At 49.3% G+C, this 15,525-nt stretch overlaps 1 protein-coding gene across 3 annotated transcripts in view; it reads right to left on the bottom strand.

Moving 5' to 3' along the window:
* The window catches only part of LOC121272598 (glutaminyl-peptide cyclotransferase-like), a 58,305-nt gene extending 43,313 nt beyond the window's left edge, over positions 1 to 14,992 (bottom strand). The window contains exons 1-2 of one of the 3 annotated variants that reach the window (XM_041179251.1): positions 14,879 to 14,908; positions 5,535 to 5,871 (exon numbers count right to left, since the gene is read on the bottom strand). The gene's annotated coding sequence lies outside the window, so the exon portion shown is untranslated. Of the gene's footprint in view, positions 1 to 5,534; positions 5,936 to 14,878 lie in introns of those variants that run through there. The other 2 variants (XM_041179252.1, XM_041179250.1) reach the window with 2 other exon arrangements.
* Positions 14,993 to 15,525: the final 533 nt, after the last annotated feature.

The raw sequence follows: 15,525 nt of genomic DNA on the forward strand, positions 1-15,525 counted from the left end.
AGCACTCTCTTCTTATACAGTATAAATTTGTTGTTTCTCCTTACATTTGATATTCTTGCAAATTGTCCTGACGAGTGCAAGATGAAAAGATTCAACAAAATGCCTCTTTCTTTCAGGGAGACTAAGATAATTTAGATTCCAAGGGAAGGCACAATTTAGAAGCAGACGCTTATTTATGTGGCCTGGATGGTTATGCAGCATTTATCTAGTTGGTCGCTGAGTCATACAGAGCTGGAAGCTATTGATCCCCATCCCAGCCTGAGCTGAGATAACTGATCACGGCTGGGCTGGGGACAGGGGTGCTATAGTTGGGCCTTGGCATCCCTGGGGTAGGAAGGGGGACACTGGTTGGGGTTCTTGTTCCTGATTGCTACCGGGGAGTCTGGCTAGAAGATCGGGCGCCTGTGTGTGTGGAGGTCGGGGAAAAGCCTGGCTTGCATTGCTCACTGACCTAACTGGTTGTAAAACCGGTTTGATGCCACTCACTGAAAGATCACTCATGCAAGAAACTGCAATGTGCACCCACAACCCCCCCCACCCCCCCTCCCTCCCCGACCCCTCCACAAGAGATATGGCCTTTTAGGGGAGATATGGGAGGGAACTTGCGCTTTTACTTTTTTCATGGGACGTGAGTGTCGCTGGCAAGGTTAACATTTGCTGTCCATCCCTAATTGCCTCTTGAGAAGGTGGTGGTGAGCCGCCTTCTTGAGCCGCTGCAGTCCATGTGGTGTAGAGAAGGAGTTCCAGGATTTTGACCCGGCGACAGTGAAGGAACGGCCGATATATTTCCTAATCAGAATGGTGTGTGACTTGGAGGGGAACTTGCAGGTGGTGGTGTTCCCATGTGTCTGCTGCCCTTGTCCTTCTCGGTGGTAGAGGTTGTGGGTTTGGAAGGTGCTGTCGAAATAACCTCGGTCGGTTGCTGCAGTGCATCTTGTAGATGGTACACACACTGCTGCTACTGTGTGTCGGTGGTGGAGGGAGTGAATGTCTAAGCTAGGGATGGGGTGCTGATCAAACTTTAGAAGATGGAAGGTGGTTTAATGGAGGAAAAATGTACTCTTAAAGCCAAGGAAATGTTGACATGGTGAACAGAAAAGTTCTAAAATCTGCCTTCCCTTTACTGGACTGGTGGGTCCTGGGTTCAGGATCAGAGAGGCAGCTCTTGCTGTCTGGCTTCTGTTAATGTCACTCTGTTTTCAGATGGTGTGAGGGAGGGGGTACACTCCTACCTCCCTGAACCTGATTTTCCCCTTTCTGGCTGTGAGATGGGGGCAAGGGACAGTACGTGTTTGTGCTCAGTCTGAACCTGCACTAAGCTCTAAGACTGTGAGCTCAGTGCATGGAAACTGGAGGTTAAACCCTCATCTTACCCATCTCCCCTCTGACTATTTGTGCTCATGTGAAGAGTGACCATAGGGGACAGGTGCTGGGGGTCAAAGGACACCTGAAGAACTTCATCCCAACAGGAGTAAGGACCCGGGGAGCTGTACCCCAACAGGAGTCAGGACCCGAGGAGCTGTACCCCAACAGGAGGCAGGATCCAGGGAACTGTACCCCAACAGGAGTCAGGACCTGGGGAGCTGTACCCCAACAGGACTCAGGACACAGGGAGCTGTACCCCAACAGGAGTCAGGACCTGGTGAGCTGTACCCGAACAGGAGTCAGGGCCTAGGGAGCTGTACCCCAACAGGAGTCAGGAATCAGGACCCAGGGAGTTGTACCCCAACACAAGACCTGGGGAGCTGTACCCCAGCAGGAGTCATGACCTGGTGAGCTGTACCCCAGCAGGAATCAGGACCTGGGGAGCTGTACGCCAACAGGAGTCAGGACCCGGGGAGCTGTACCCTAACAGGAGTCAGGACACAGGGAGCTGTACCCCAACAGGAGTCAGGATCTGGTGAGCTGTACCCCAACAGGAGTCAGGGCCTAGGGAGTTGTACCCCAACAGGAGTCAGGAATCAGGACCCAGGGAATTGTACCCCAGCACGAGACCTAGGGAGCTGTACCCCAACAGGAGTCAGGACCCGGTGAGTTGTACCCCAACAGGAATCAGGACCTGGGGAGCTGTACGCCAACAGGAGTCAGGACCTGGAGAGCTGTACGCCAACAGAAGTCAGGACCTGGGGAGCTGTACCCCAACAGGAGTCAGGACCTGGGAGCTGTACCCCAAAAGGAATCAGGACCTGGGGAGCTGTGCCCCAACAGGAGTCAGGACCTGGGGAACTGTACCCCAACAGGAGTCAGGACCTGGGGAACTGTACCCCAACAGGAGTCAGGACCTGGGGAGCTGCACCCCAACAGGAGACCTGGGGAGCTGTACCCCAACAGGAGTCAGGACCTGGGGAGCTGCACCCCAACAGGAGACCTGGGGAACTGTACCCCAACAGGAGTCAGGACCTGGGGAGCTGTACCCCAACAGGAGTCAGGAACCGGGGAGCTGACCCCAACAGGAGTCAGGGTCTGGGGAGCTGTACCCCAACAGGAGTCAGGACCTGGGGAGCTGACCCCAACAGGAGTCAGGACCTGGGGAGCTGACCCCAACAGGAGTCAAGATCTGGGGAGCTGTACCCCAACAGGAGTCAGGACCTGGGAGCTGTACCCCAACAAGAGCCGGGTCTTCCATGGGAGAAGTGAAAATTTTGCTTACATCTTCACAGTCAATGCATAAATTTTGTGGACTCCAAAGCACAGCAGATTTTCCAGAACTCTCTGGCTGTGTCCCGAAGCAAACCTCAGCTCTCGAGTGTTTTTGGATACACTGGGGATAATCCCGGGAAACAATGTGCACAATAGTTGCAGCAACACCCACTCCCACCCTTCCTGTACCTTGTTTATTCAATCCTCTCATCTTGCTAAAGCACTGATTCAGCCCGAGGTTCGGGTTCCACAGGTGCTGGGTGATACCTAACCTGAGTGAGCATGCTCCACATGCAGGTCTAGATGCCAAGTACCAGGCTGTTTGATTATGGGAGGCATCACAACTGTTGCCCAATTCCCCTTGACCTTCCAAGGTAGAGGGGTCAAGGGGATGGCGGTCTGGGTGTATAGTGGTGACTCAGTGGGTAGCACACTCGCTTCTGAGTCACAAAGTTCCGGGTTCAAGACCCACTCCAGGACTTGAGCCCAAAAGTCTCCACTGACATTCCAATGCAGCACTGAGGGAGTGCTACACTGTCAGGGGTGCAGTCTTTCAGATGAAATACATCCCCATCTGCCCTCTCAGGTGGATGTAAAAGATCCCATGGCACCATTTCGATGAAGAGCAGGGGAGTTCTCCCCGGTGTCCTGGCCAATATTTAACGCCCCCCCATCAACATCACAAAAAGACAGATTACCTGGTCATTACCACATTGCTGTTTCTGGGAGCTTGCTGTGCACACATTGGCTGCCACATTTCCTGCATTACAACAGTGACTACACTTCAAGGTGGACCTCAATGGCTGCAGAGCGCTTCGAGGCATCCGGTGGTTGTGAAAGGTGCCATATAAATCTTTCTTTCCTTTTCAGGAGCTGGAACACTGGCAGGGAGGGTCGTGAACACCACCACTGACTCAGCACAGGCCTGGTATTGTACTGAGCTCAATACCACAACAGGCCATCCGGGGGTGGGGTGGTGGTGGTGGTAAGGGGGTAGTGGGTGGGGAGATGGGGGTGGGGGCGGGGGAGACCAGGTTGAGGTGGGGGGGGGGGGGGGGGGGCGGGGGAGAGGGAGCGGTGGGACCCTGCTAATCTTCCGTTGCAAACTGCAACTTCTCCAGCAACGTAAACAAGGCCGACTGCAAATCAGAGCGCAACAGAGTCACAGTGGGTTGGGAGGGGTCAATGTTTAAAGTCTGTTGGGGGGTGCTCTACAAGGTTAGAAAGAGAGTCTTCCCCCACCCCCTCCCCCCCCACCCCCCCCCCCCCCCCCCCCCCCCCCCCCCCCCCCCCCCCCCCGACCCCCCCCCCCCCCCCCCCCCCCCCCCCCCCCCCCCCCCCCCCCCACCCCCCCCACAACATTTGACATTAGTCGCTTAGATTGATCTGCGGACAACCCAGGATGAAGGGGCGATCTCGAAAGCTCAGCCTCCAGCACAGCCACAACCTCCAACACACACTCTAGCCACAGTCCTGTGTAGATCGATGACTGTAATTCCATGTTATGCCACTTTTAGCCTACCCACCATGCCTGAACTGCATCTAGCTATGCGTTCCCAGGCCCTTAGTGCTGTGTGATGACGACTCTCCCAGTCCCCCACAACTTTCCTCTTACCACCCCAAGAAACTCAAGCTTGGCCCCCACCCCCCCCAACCCCCGCAACTCCCGCAACTCCCTAGACTTACCCCTTCAGCTGCACTGGGCAGATGAAGCCTCTCATTTTGCCTCCTCAATGCAAGTGGATAAAATAACAGTGAGGTGAAGCATGTTGCATTACAATCTGACTACCCGCGTGGGCTTTACCTTCCAATTTGGAGATTGTTCACCTCGTGGTGGGCGAGTGGGGTACTTATGTTAACCCCTTTACCTCGAGGAAGTCTGACTGCAGTCTCTCTGCTCTTTGGAGTCCCTCAGAATTAAGGGGAAACGTGAGAGGAGATGGGGGGGGGGGGGGCGGGGGGGAGTTCAGATTCCTTGCGCTGCCTCACAAACAGGTCCACAGGCTGGTGCACACTGACTGGAGGTGGTGACATAGCGGTATTGTCACTGGGCTAGTATCCCAGAGATCCAAGGTAAGGCTCTGCGGAACCAGGTTCGAATCCCACCACAGCAGAGGGTGAAACTTCAATCCATTAGTAATCTGGAATTAGACGTCTGCCAAAGGCCGTGAAACCATCGCCAATTTTTGTTAAAAAAGAAACCCGCCTGGTCCACTAAATGCCCCTTTAGGGAGGGAAATCTGCCGCGCTTACCTGGTCTGGCCTACACGTGACTCCAGACCCCCCACAGCAATGTGGTTGATTCTTAAATGCCCCCTGAACGAGGGCAATTAGGGAATGGGCAAAAAAACAATGCTGGCCTAGCCGGCGGCACTCACAGCCCATTAAAGAATAAAAAAAGTAGACCTGAGTTACTGAGGCCAGAGGGAGAGATGCCAACTCTGGGGTTGGGGGATTGGATTGGGGGTGGGGGGGGAGGGGGGTACGGTTTGCAGGGAGGGGGATTGGTGAGGGGCGTTTGAGGGGGGGAGGGGTGGAGGGGGTTGTTGGGAGGATAGAAAGTCAGACAAACTGCACAGAAGCCAAGGAATGAGACACGTTGGAAATAAGTGGCATTTTCTTTTTCAATCCACCTCAGGGGGGGATCTCGCTCCTCACAAAAATAAGAGGGAGACACACGACAGGTCTGGAGAGGGACTGGAGTTAAGCGTCCCACGCACATAGCTTCAGGAGCGAGCTCTGGTAGCTCGTGGCAACAGAATCTTAAATTAGGGACATACCAAAAGCTGTTGCCTTCCTGATGCTAACTGGCAAGTCCTTTCAAGCAACCGGACCCCTCCACTGCACCCCCCACCTCCCCCCGCCCCCAACCCCTCCCGGGTCTCCCTTCTTACCTTCATCACAAAGAAGTAGGTAGCAGAGTGTGGTGACTCCTGTCCAGGGTTGCTGCTAATCTAGTCCCCTGCTTTGCCATCTGCTGCAGGCCACAAGTGGGAAGGTCTTAAACACACACACACACACACCACACACCACACACACTCACACAAACACACAGACCAGCAAGAGAAGGCGAGAGAGAAATGATTCAGATTCTGCGGCACGCTGCATCCTGTAACATCTTCCCGACCATAAATCCTTCCCCCTCCACCCCCTGTTCAAGGTGAAAGCGGCCGGGGACGCTCAGCATTTGGAAAGCTGGAATACTGTAGTACCTTTTCACTTAAACAAAATCTGCAAAGCAAAGGGGAGGGAGGCCATTTGTTGACAGACATTTGCGAGACACCAAGAGCCTATCATGAGGCAGAATTCACGGCATGTCTATATATGGATGGCAGAGTTACTCTGATCTGCCAGGGCTTGTTAGGAAGAATAAAAAACTCAACATAGCCACGGAGTGTGGAGTGAGGAACACTCGTGCTGAGAGTGTTAACACATTCCTGCCTGCTAACCTTCTCCCACACAGAGAAGGCGGTGTCAACACAATGCAAGGAATACAGGAACTGCAGGAGGCCATTCGGCCCCTCAAAGCTGGTCTGTCATTCACAGAATAGCACAGGAAGTGGCCATTCGGCCCCTCGAGCCTGTCCTGTCGTTCACAGAATCGCAGCATGGTTTCAGCACAGAAGGAGGCCATTCCGTCCCTCGAGCCTGTTCTGTCGTTCTCAGAATCGCAGCATGGTTACAGCACAGAAGGAGGCCATTCCGTCCCTCGAGCCTGTTCTGTCGTTCACAGAATCGCAGAATGGTTACAGCGCAGAAAGAAGCCATTCGGCCTATCGTGTCTACGTCGGCTCTCCAAAGGAACAATACACCCACTGCCATTTCCCTGCCTTCTCCCCACAGCCCTGCACATTCTTCCTTTTCAGATATTAACCCGATTCCCTCTTCGGTGCCTCGATTGAACCTACCTCCACTACACTCTCAGGCTGTGCATTCCAGATCCTAACCACACGCTGTGTGAAAAAGTTTCTCCCGGTGTCTCCAATGCTTTTAATTAGATCATGGCTGATCTCGTTTGTAACTTAACTCAATTTACCTGCCTCAATTGGCCCTATATTCTCTTAAACCCTTGCCTAGCAAAGATCCTTCCATCTCAAATTTGAATGTTATTAAGTTGCTTTGTGTGAGAGGGAGTTACACACAGGCATTTCCTAATGTCCCTCCCAAATATCTCGGCTCTGATTTTAAGGCGATAGCCTCCACCCACCCACCCCAACCTTACAATTGGAAAAATTAGACATTTTTTTTATAATACAGAAAGACTTACATTTATGTAGCACCTTTCATGATTTCAGGATGCCCCAAAGCTCTTTGAAGCACTTTCTGAAGTGCAGTTACTGTTCCAAGTGCACAGCAAGATCCCCCAAACAGCAATACAATAACAGCCTATTTCTTATACTCCTTTATTCATTCACAGGATGTGGGTGTTGCTGGCAAGGCTAGCATATGTTGCCCAGCCCTAATTGCCCTTGAACTGAACAGCTTGCTCGCTCATTGCTGTGGGGTCTGGAGTCACATATGGGCCAGACCAGGTAAGGACAGCAGATTTCCTTCTCTAAAGGAAAGCAGTGAACCAGATGGATTTTTATCACAATCGACACCAATATTGAGGCTAGCTTTATATTCCACATTTATTAACGGAATTTAAATTTCCCCAACTGCTGTGATGGGATTTGAACCCATGTCCCCAGAGCATTAACCTGGTCCTCTGGATTACTAGTCCAGTGACAATACCACTACACCACCATCTTCCCCTAATTGATACCAGTTGAAGGATAAGTATTGGCCAAGACACCATTGACCAGAAGCTGAACTGGACAAGCCATATAAATACCGTGGCTACAAGAACAGGTCAGAGGCTGGGAATCCTGCGCCAAGTAACTCACCTATATATATATATAAGAACAAAAAAACTGCGGATGCTGGAAATCCAAAACAAAAACAGAATTACCTGGAAAAACTCAGCAGGTCTGGCAGCATCGGCGGAGAAGAAAAGAGTTGACGTTTCGAGTCTCGAGCGCAAGTTCTGTCGAAGGGTCATGAGGACTCGAAACGTCAACTCTTTTCTTCTCCGCCGATGCTGCCAGACCTGCTGAGTTTTTCCAGGTAATTCTGTTTTTGCCAAGTAACTCACCTCCTGACTCCCCAAAGCCTGTCCACCATCTGCAAGGCACAAGTCAGGAGTGTGATGGGATACTCCCCACTTGCTTGGATTAGTGCAACTCCAACAACGCTCAAGAAGTTCGACATTATCCGGGAAAAAAGAGCCCGCTTGATTGGCACCCCATTCACAAACATTCACTCCCTCCAGCACCAGTACACCATGGCAGGAGCGTGTACTATTTACAAGATGCACTGCAGGAATTCACCAAGGTTCCTTAGACAGCACCTTCCAATCAAACCCAAGACTGCTGCCATCTAGAAGGACAATTTTTTATTCTAAGGTGGTGGATTCAACTCCCACCCCAGAGATCTGAGCAAAAAATGGCCCTCCCAGTGGAATACTGAGGGTGTCCTGCACTGTCGGAGGGTCAGTATTGAGGGAGTGCTGCACTGTCAGAAGTACCGACTCTTGGTGAAACGTTAAACCGAGGCCCCTTCGAATACATTTAAGACTGGGATAGGCAGATTTCTGGTCTCTCATGGAATCAAGGGATATGGGGAGCGGTATGGTCTACTACTGCTCCTACTTCTTGAGGAGTTAAGGCCACAATCAGATGTGCCATGAGCATACTGAATGGCGGAGCAGGCAAAATGGGCCAAGTGGCCAATTCTTGCTCCTATTTCTTATGATCAGACCTCTCAAGTGGACGTAAAAGATCCCATGGCACTATTTTGAAGGAGAGAAGGGGAGTTATCCCCGGGGTCCTGGTCAATATTCGTCCCTCAATCAATCAACATCTCAAAAACAGATTAGCTGCCTGTTTCATTTTGCTCTTTGTGGGAGCTTTCTGTGCACAAGTTGGCTCCAGAGTTTCCTACATTACGACAGTGACTAGGCTTCCAAAGTACTTCGTTGGCTGTTTAGAAATTTGGAACATTCCAAGGTTATGAAAGTCACCACATGAAGGCAAGTTTCTGGTGTTGTTGTTGAATATTGGATACATGGTATTGACACCAAGGTCAGCTTTGATTCCTGTATATTAATAGTTGGAGGATTGCAAAGGAACTGCTGATTTGCAGTCTGCAGCCAGGCATGAACAACATGTCCAAGATGAAGAACAAGCTTGTTTTTTTTAAAATCTGTACAGCATCTTTTCTCCCATAGAATCCAGAGTTCAAACATTTCCACACGCCAACTCTGTCTCTGGGCCCTGACAGTGTGCGTCAGCATGCTATTCCTCTATGGGGGGCATCACAGTTGACCCCAATACCGCCCCTACCCAATGTGCCCCCACACGTGCACTCCCAGCCAAAGGCTGCCAGAGAGGAACTGGAACCACTACTACCTTCCATTCACCCATTCCCTAACCTTAGGAGAAATGGAGATGTCCTTTGGTATTATCAATCCCCCTCCCTAATTAGATTCAATGCTGGGTATTCATTATTTTCTATATAAACCCCACGATTAGATTCCAATCTGTAACTCACTCCTGGGTATCTGTTATTCTATACATAAACCACCCGAACCCCTCGATTAGATTCCAGTCTGTAACTCACTCCCGGGTATCTGTTATTCTATATGTAAACCATCCAAAACCCTTGATCAGATTCCAGTTTGTGACTCACTCCTGGGCGTCTATTATTCTATATATAAACAAACCGCCCTAAACCCCTCAAATAGGTTCCAGTTGGTAACTCACACCTGTGCATCTATTATTCTATATATAAATCACCCCAACCCCTCGATTAGATTCCAGTCTGTAACTCACCCCCGGGTATCTGTTATTCTATATATAAACCACCCCGAACCCCTCAATTAGATTCTAGTCTGTAACTCACCCCTGGTATCTGTTATTCTAGATATAAACCACCCCGAACCCCTCAATGAGATTCTAGTCTGTAACTCACTCTTGGGTATCTATTATTCTATATACAAACCCCCTGAACCCCTCGATTAGATTCCAGTCTGTAACTCACCCCCAGGTATCTGTTATTCTATATATAAACCACCCAAACCCCTCGATTGGATTCTAGCCTGTAACTTATTCCTGGGTATCTGTTATTTTATATAAAAACCACCCAAATCTCTTGATTAGAATTCAACCTGTATCTCACCACCATCCACCCACATATATATTATACGATACAGAAATCGCCCAAATCCCTTGATTAGATTCCAGTCTGTTATTCTACTTACTAAGGACATACTTGCATTGGAGGCAGTACAGCGAAGGTTCATTAAATTGATCCCTGGGATGAGGGGGATGTCCTAGGTTGAGAGGCTGAGTAAATAAAGCCTCTATTCTCTGGAGTTTAGAAGAATGAGAGGTGACCTCACTGAAGGGGCTTGACAGGGTAGGCACTGAGAGGTTGTTTCCCCCTGGCTGGGGAATCTAGAACACGGGGGCATAATCTCGGGATATGGGGCCGATCATTTAGGACTGAGATGAGGAGAAATTTCTTCACTCAAAGGGTTGTGGATCGTTGGAATTCTCTACCCCAGAGGGTTGTGAATGCTCCATTGTTGAATACATTTAAGGCTGGGACAGACAGATTTTTAGTCACTCAAGAAATCAAGGGATATGGGGAGCAGGCAGGAAAATGGAGTTGAAGTTGAAGATCAGCTATGATCTTATTGAATGGTGGAGCAGGCTTGGGTGGGCCATGTGGTCTACTCCTGCTCCTATTTCTTATGTTCCATCCACTTCTCTTCCATAATTAATCTGGATGATTCGGGTAAATAATCTGCTTAGGTTAGCTTTATTGCCACCATATCTGTTGGTCTATACACTCCCTAGACTTCAATAAGGTCTCTGGTCTTAATGGTATTGCTACTCATATCCAGAATGTGTGCGTATCTGAATTTACCCAAGTCCTTCTCACACCCAGTCCTGTCCTGTCTCTCACTCCCAGTATACCTTTCTGTTTCTTCAGTACCTGGGTTCATGCTCACTCTGTCGTTAAGAAGGAAAGACTGGCATTTATCAAGCGCCTATCACAACCTCAGGAGGTTCCAGTGCGTTACGCGCTTTGAAGTGTTGTCACTGTTGTAACGTAGGAAATGTTGTAGCCAATTTGCGCACAGCAAGCTCTCACAAACAGCAATGTGGTCAGGACCAGAGTCTCTGTTTTCGTGATGTGGATTGAGGGATAACTATTGGCCAATACACTGGGGAGAGCTCCCTGCTCTTCTTTAAACAGTGCATTGGGATCGTTTACATTCACCTGAGAGAGCAAACGTGGCCTCACTTTAATGTCTCATCTGAAAGACAGCATTGCTGGCAGTGCAGCACTCCCTCAGTATTGCACAGCAGGTATCAGCCTAGATTATTTGCTCAAGTCTCTGGTGTGGGACTTAAACCCACAACCTTCTGCTTCAGAGGCGAGAGTCCTACCCACTGAGCCAAAGCTGACACCTAAGCTGGTCCCTCGTATCTAACTCCCACTGTACTTCCCTGACCTCAGTACTTTCTAAGCTTATAGGTACAGCTGCCATCTCGCAAATGATTCACTGTCTTTAAAGTTCTTTCCTCAGCCACTAAACCAGTCTTATTCCCCTGTGATCGCCTTGTGACATCCTGCATCTCTGGCACCCTGCTTTCAATCATTTTGGTGTACAGGCTGAGGCACTATGCACTTCTAAACCAGTTCCCTCATACCTCACCTACCACCTCAGCTATGTCCAGAACTATCTAACCTCCACAACAAGAACAGAATTACCTGGAAAAACTCAGCAGGTCTGGCAGCATCGGCGGAGAAGAAAAGAGTTGACGTTTCGAGTCCTCATGACCCTTCGACAGAACTAGAGTTCTGTCGAAGGGTCATGAGGACTCGAAACGTCAACTCTTTTCTTCTCCGCCGATGCTGCCAGACCTGCTGAGTTTTTCCAGGTAATTCTGTTCTTGTTTTGGATTTCCAGCATCCGCAGTTTTTTTGTTTTTATTACTATCTAACCTCCTCTTGCTGTGTTGATTTGTCCTCTGACTCTGGTTCCATTAACTCAGTTTGTCCCCCCCCGGCCCGCCCCACACAGCACAGGGACTATGGGCTTCCTCACAACCGCCTGCTTCTCCATCATCAATAGCCTTCTCCACTCTCTAACCAACTGTTGTGGAGTATCTAGAGACACTCGACGCAGAGTCAGCTGTAGGTAAAGCAAGCAGCAGTTTATTCAATACAAGGGAATGCTCCCTCAGAATGCTCTAAGAGGCAATTCAAAGATACACAGTTTCCATCGGTCATTTATACCATCTTTGTGATAACACATCATTAACTCACAATGCTCTTATCTTGTACATCTAGTTCGGTATGTCCGTAATTACAGGTGAATTTACAAAATAATCACGGAAAGTCCTGACCTTTAACACAAACGATGCCCACAGTTTAGTGAATCATGAACTTTGCCTTATCTGTTCTGATGGTTTACTACAGTGCCTAGTGATCTGCATATCTTAGCCCACCCTGAGGTCAGGCAATCAGTTTTATCACGGTATAACTCATCACCTTATTCCATGTGTCCCAAAGGTCACATTCCTTAGCTTATCATGGACTGTCCCATAGGCTAGCAATCAACTTCCTGGCCTGACCGAAAGGTCACATTCCCTATTACATCTCCTCTAATTTTTTTTTTAAGTGCAAACACTTTTAAAACTTAAATCAGCAACTCGGTCAAGCCTGGATGATCCCAAGATACACGACTTCACAACACTCTGCCCATTCTCCGACACCCATTACTGTTTCACACCATAGAGCTGAGCAATGGGAGTAAAAAGGACAAGGCGTCTCTGATCTAAAATCGTTGAAGTCTGTCATTGTTAGGAACGAGCATTTCACCAACACATTTCCAACTGGGAATCCTGAAGCCTGCAAACTGAAGCCAGGTCCTCCACTAGGCCGAAACCCTCGGTTATCATTTTTCTGTATTGTTGACACACATTTTTCTCGTCATAGCAGATTGATCAAAAAATAGCTTTGTCAGTAATTCTGTTGTTTTTCTTAAGGCAACCTGGCTGTCTTGGAGGTTAGGATGGGATAGTGGGGGCATTCCCCGGGAGCGTGTCTATCTTTACAGGGGTCCCCTGGAATGTGTCTGTATTTACAGGGGGTCCCCGGGGAGTGTGTCTGAATTTACAGGGGGCCCCCAGGGAGTGTGTCTGAATTTACAGGGGGTCCCCAGGGAGTGTGTCTGAATTTACAGGGGGTCCCCGGGGAGTGTGTCTGAATTTACAGGGGGTCCCCGGGGAGCGTGTCTGAATTTACAGGGGGTCCCCGGGGAGTGTGTCAGTATTTACAGGGGGTCATGGGGAGTGTGTCAGTATATAAAGGGGTCCCCTGGGAGTGTGTCAGTATTTACAGGGGGTCATGGGGAGTGTGTCTGTATTTACAGGGGGTCCCCGGGGAGTGTGTCTGTAGTTACAGGGGTCCCCAGGAATGTGTCTGTATTTACAGGGGGTCCCCAGGAGTGTGTCTGTACTTACAGGGGGTCCCCGGGGAGTGTGTCTGTATTTACAGGGGGTCCCCGGGAGTGTGTCTGTATTTACAAGGGATCCCCGTGAAGTGTGTCTGTAATTACAGGCAGTCCCTGGGAGTGCGGCAGTACTTACAGGGGGTCCCCAGGAGTGTGTCAGTATTTACAAGGGTCTCTGTGAGTGCACCAGTATTTACAGGGGGTCCCTGGGAGTGTATCAGTATTTACAGGGTGTGCCCAGGTAGTGTGTCAATATTTATAGGGAGTCCCTGGGAGTGTGGTAGTACTTACAGGGGGTCCCGGAGAATGCATCAGTATTTACAGGAGGTCCCCGGAAGTGCATCAGTGTTTACAGGCGGTCTTCAGAAGTGTGTCAGTATTTACAGGATGCCCTCAGGAGTGCATCAATATCTACAGGGTATCCCTGGGAGTGTGTTAGTATTTACAGAGTGTTCCCGGATAGTGTGTCAGCATTTAAAGGGGGTCCATGGGAGTGTGTCTGTATTTACATGGGGTCCTTGGGAGTGCGTCATTACTTACAGGGGGACCCTGAGACTTCATCAGTATTTACCAGAGGTCTCCAGGAGTATGTCAGTATTTACAGGATGCCCCCGGGAGTGCATCAATATTTACAGGGCATCCCCGCGAGTGCATCAGTATTTATTGGGGGCGTCCCTGGGAGTGCATCAGTATCTACAGGTGGTCCCTGGGCATGCGTCAATGTTTACAGGATGTCCCTGGGCGTTCATCAGTATTTACAGGGGGTCCCCAGTAGTCAATAATTACAGGGGGTCCCTAGGAGTGTGTCAGAATTTACAGGATGTCTGCGAGACTGCATCAGTGTTTACGGGGGCCCCCAGGAGTCCATGTATACTTACAGGGGTTCTCCAGGAGTATGTCAGTATTTACAGTGGTGTTTAACAAGGGGCTCCCTGGAGTGTGTCAGAATATCCAGGGATTACTCAGCATTTGCAGGGGCCCCAGGGCATGGATCAGCATATGCAGTGGTTCCCAGAAGTGTGTCAGTATTTGTGTGGATTTCGCAGGAGCGCATCAGATCTCTTGACAGTGTTTCGAAGAGGAGCAGGGTAGTTCTCCACAGTGCCCTGACGAACAATCATCCCTTAACCAACATCACTAAAACCTGGTGAACTGGTCATTAACCCATTGCTATTTGTGGGAGGTTGATGTATGCAAATTGGCTGCTGTTAGCCACCGCAGCGACCTCACAAGTATTTAATTGGCAGTCAGGCACTTTGGGACGCCCTGAGGTCGTGAATGGTGCCGTATAAGAGTCGTTTCTGTAGATCGTCTCATTGACGCAGCCAGTAGCAGAATCACAAGAAAATCTCAGCTCTGATTACTGCTTGTATCGAGTCAGCTGGCAGTAGTTAACAATGCTACCACGATGTGTTAGTCAATGCAAAAAAGCTTAAAATGCTTTTCCCATTAAGATGTCCATCAAAAATAAAACTAGTTCACAGCAAGTCCTTTGTGGCTCTGTTATTTACATGGAAATCTGATTTAACACATAATCTCATTTTCTCCTTAATTATAATTTAATCTAATTTAACTGATAATCCCTTCACCTCCTTTTAAAATAAGGCACATCTTGTAAATGTCTCTATCATCTCCTATTGCCCAGGTGTTAACAGGTGAGGTGTTTACCTGTGCTCCAGCTCTGCTCCCTCTCCTCCATTCAGGGCATTTAATCCCCACTTCCGGGCGACGTTCAAAACAACAAAAAACGTCATGACGTTCAGCAGTGGGCGGGACACATTGGGTACGTTCGCAATGGCGTCTGGGAATTGTAGTCCGCCTCCAAATTGCTTCTGGGAATTGTAGTCCATCTCTCTACAAATTAGCAATTACAGACAAGACCAAATCCTTACTGATCCATTTGAGTAATTTCAACAGTACTCCACCCACAGAAATTATTATAATTATTTTTATTTTCAAAGGCAAAGCCAATTTGACACATAAATTGCTGAAAGATGTAATCCCAAATAATCTTTTGCAATCTCCCAGGCCAACCCACAATGGTTACAATACAGAAAGAGGGCATGTCTGAGCCAGCTCTTTGCAAGAGCAATTCCCCTAGTGCCATTCCCCCACCATTTTTTCTCAAGATAATGATCCAATTCTCATTTAAATTTCTCACGGTTGGCTCTGCTTCCACCACACTCTCAGGCAGCGCATTCATTCATTACAGATCCTAACCACTCGCTGCGTGAAAATGTTTTTCCTCATGTCGCCTTTGATTCTTTTGCCAGTCGTCTTAAATCCTTCCACCAATCGGAAGAGTTTATCCCTCT

This window comes from Carcharodon carcharias, chromosome 34 (assembly GCF_017639515.1).
Source record: "Carcharodon carcharias isolate sCarCar2 chromosome 34, sCarCar2.pri, whole genome shotgun sequence".
NCBI lineage: Eukaryota > Metazoa > Chordata > Chondrichthyes > Lamniformes > Lamnidae > Carcharodon > Carcharodon carcharias.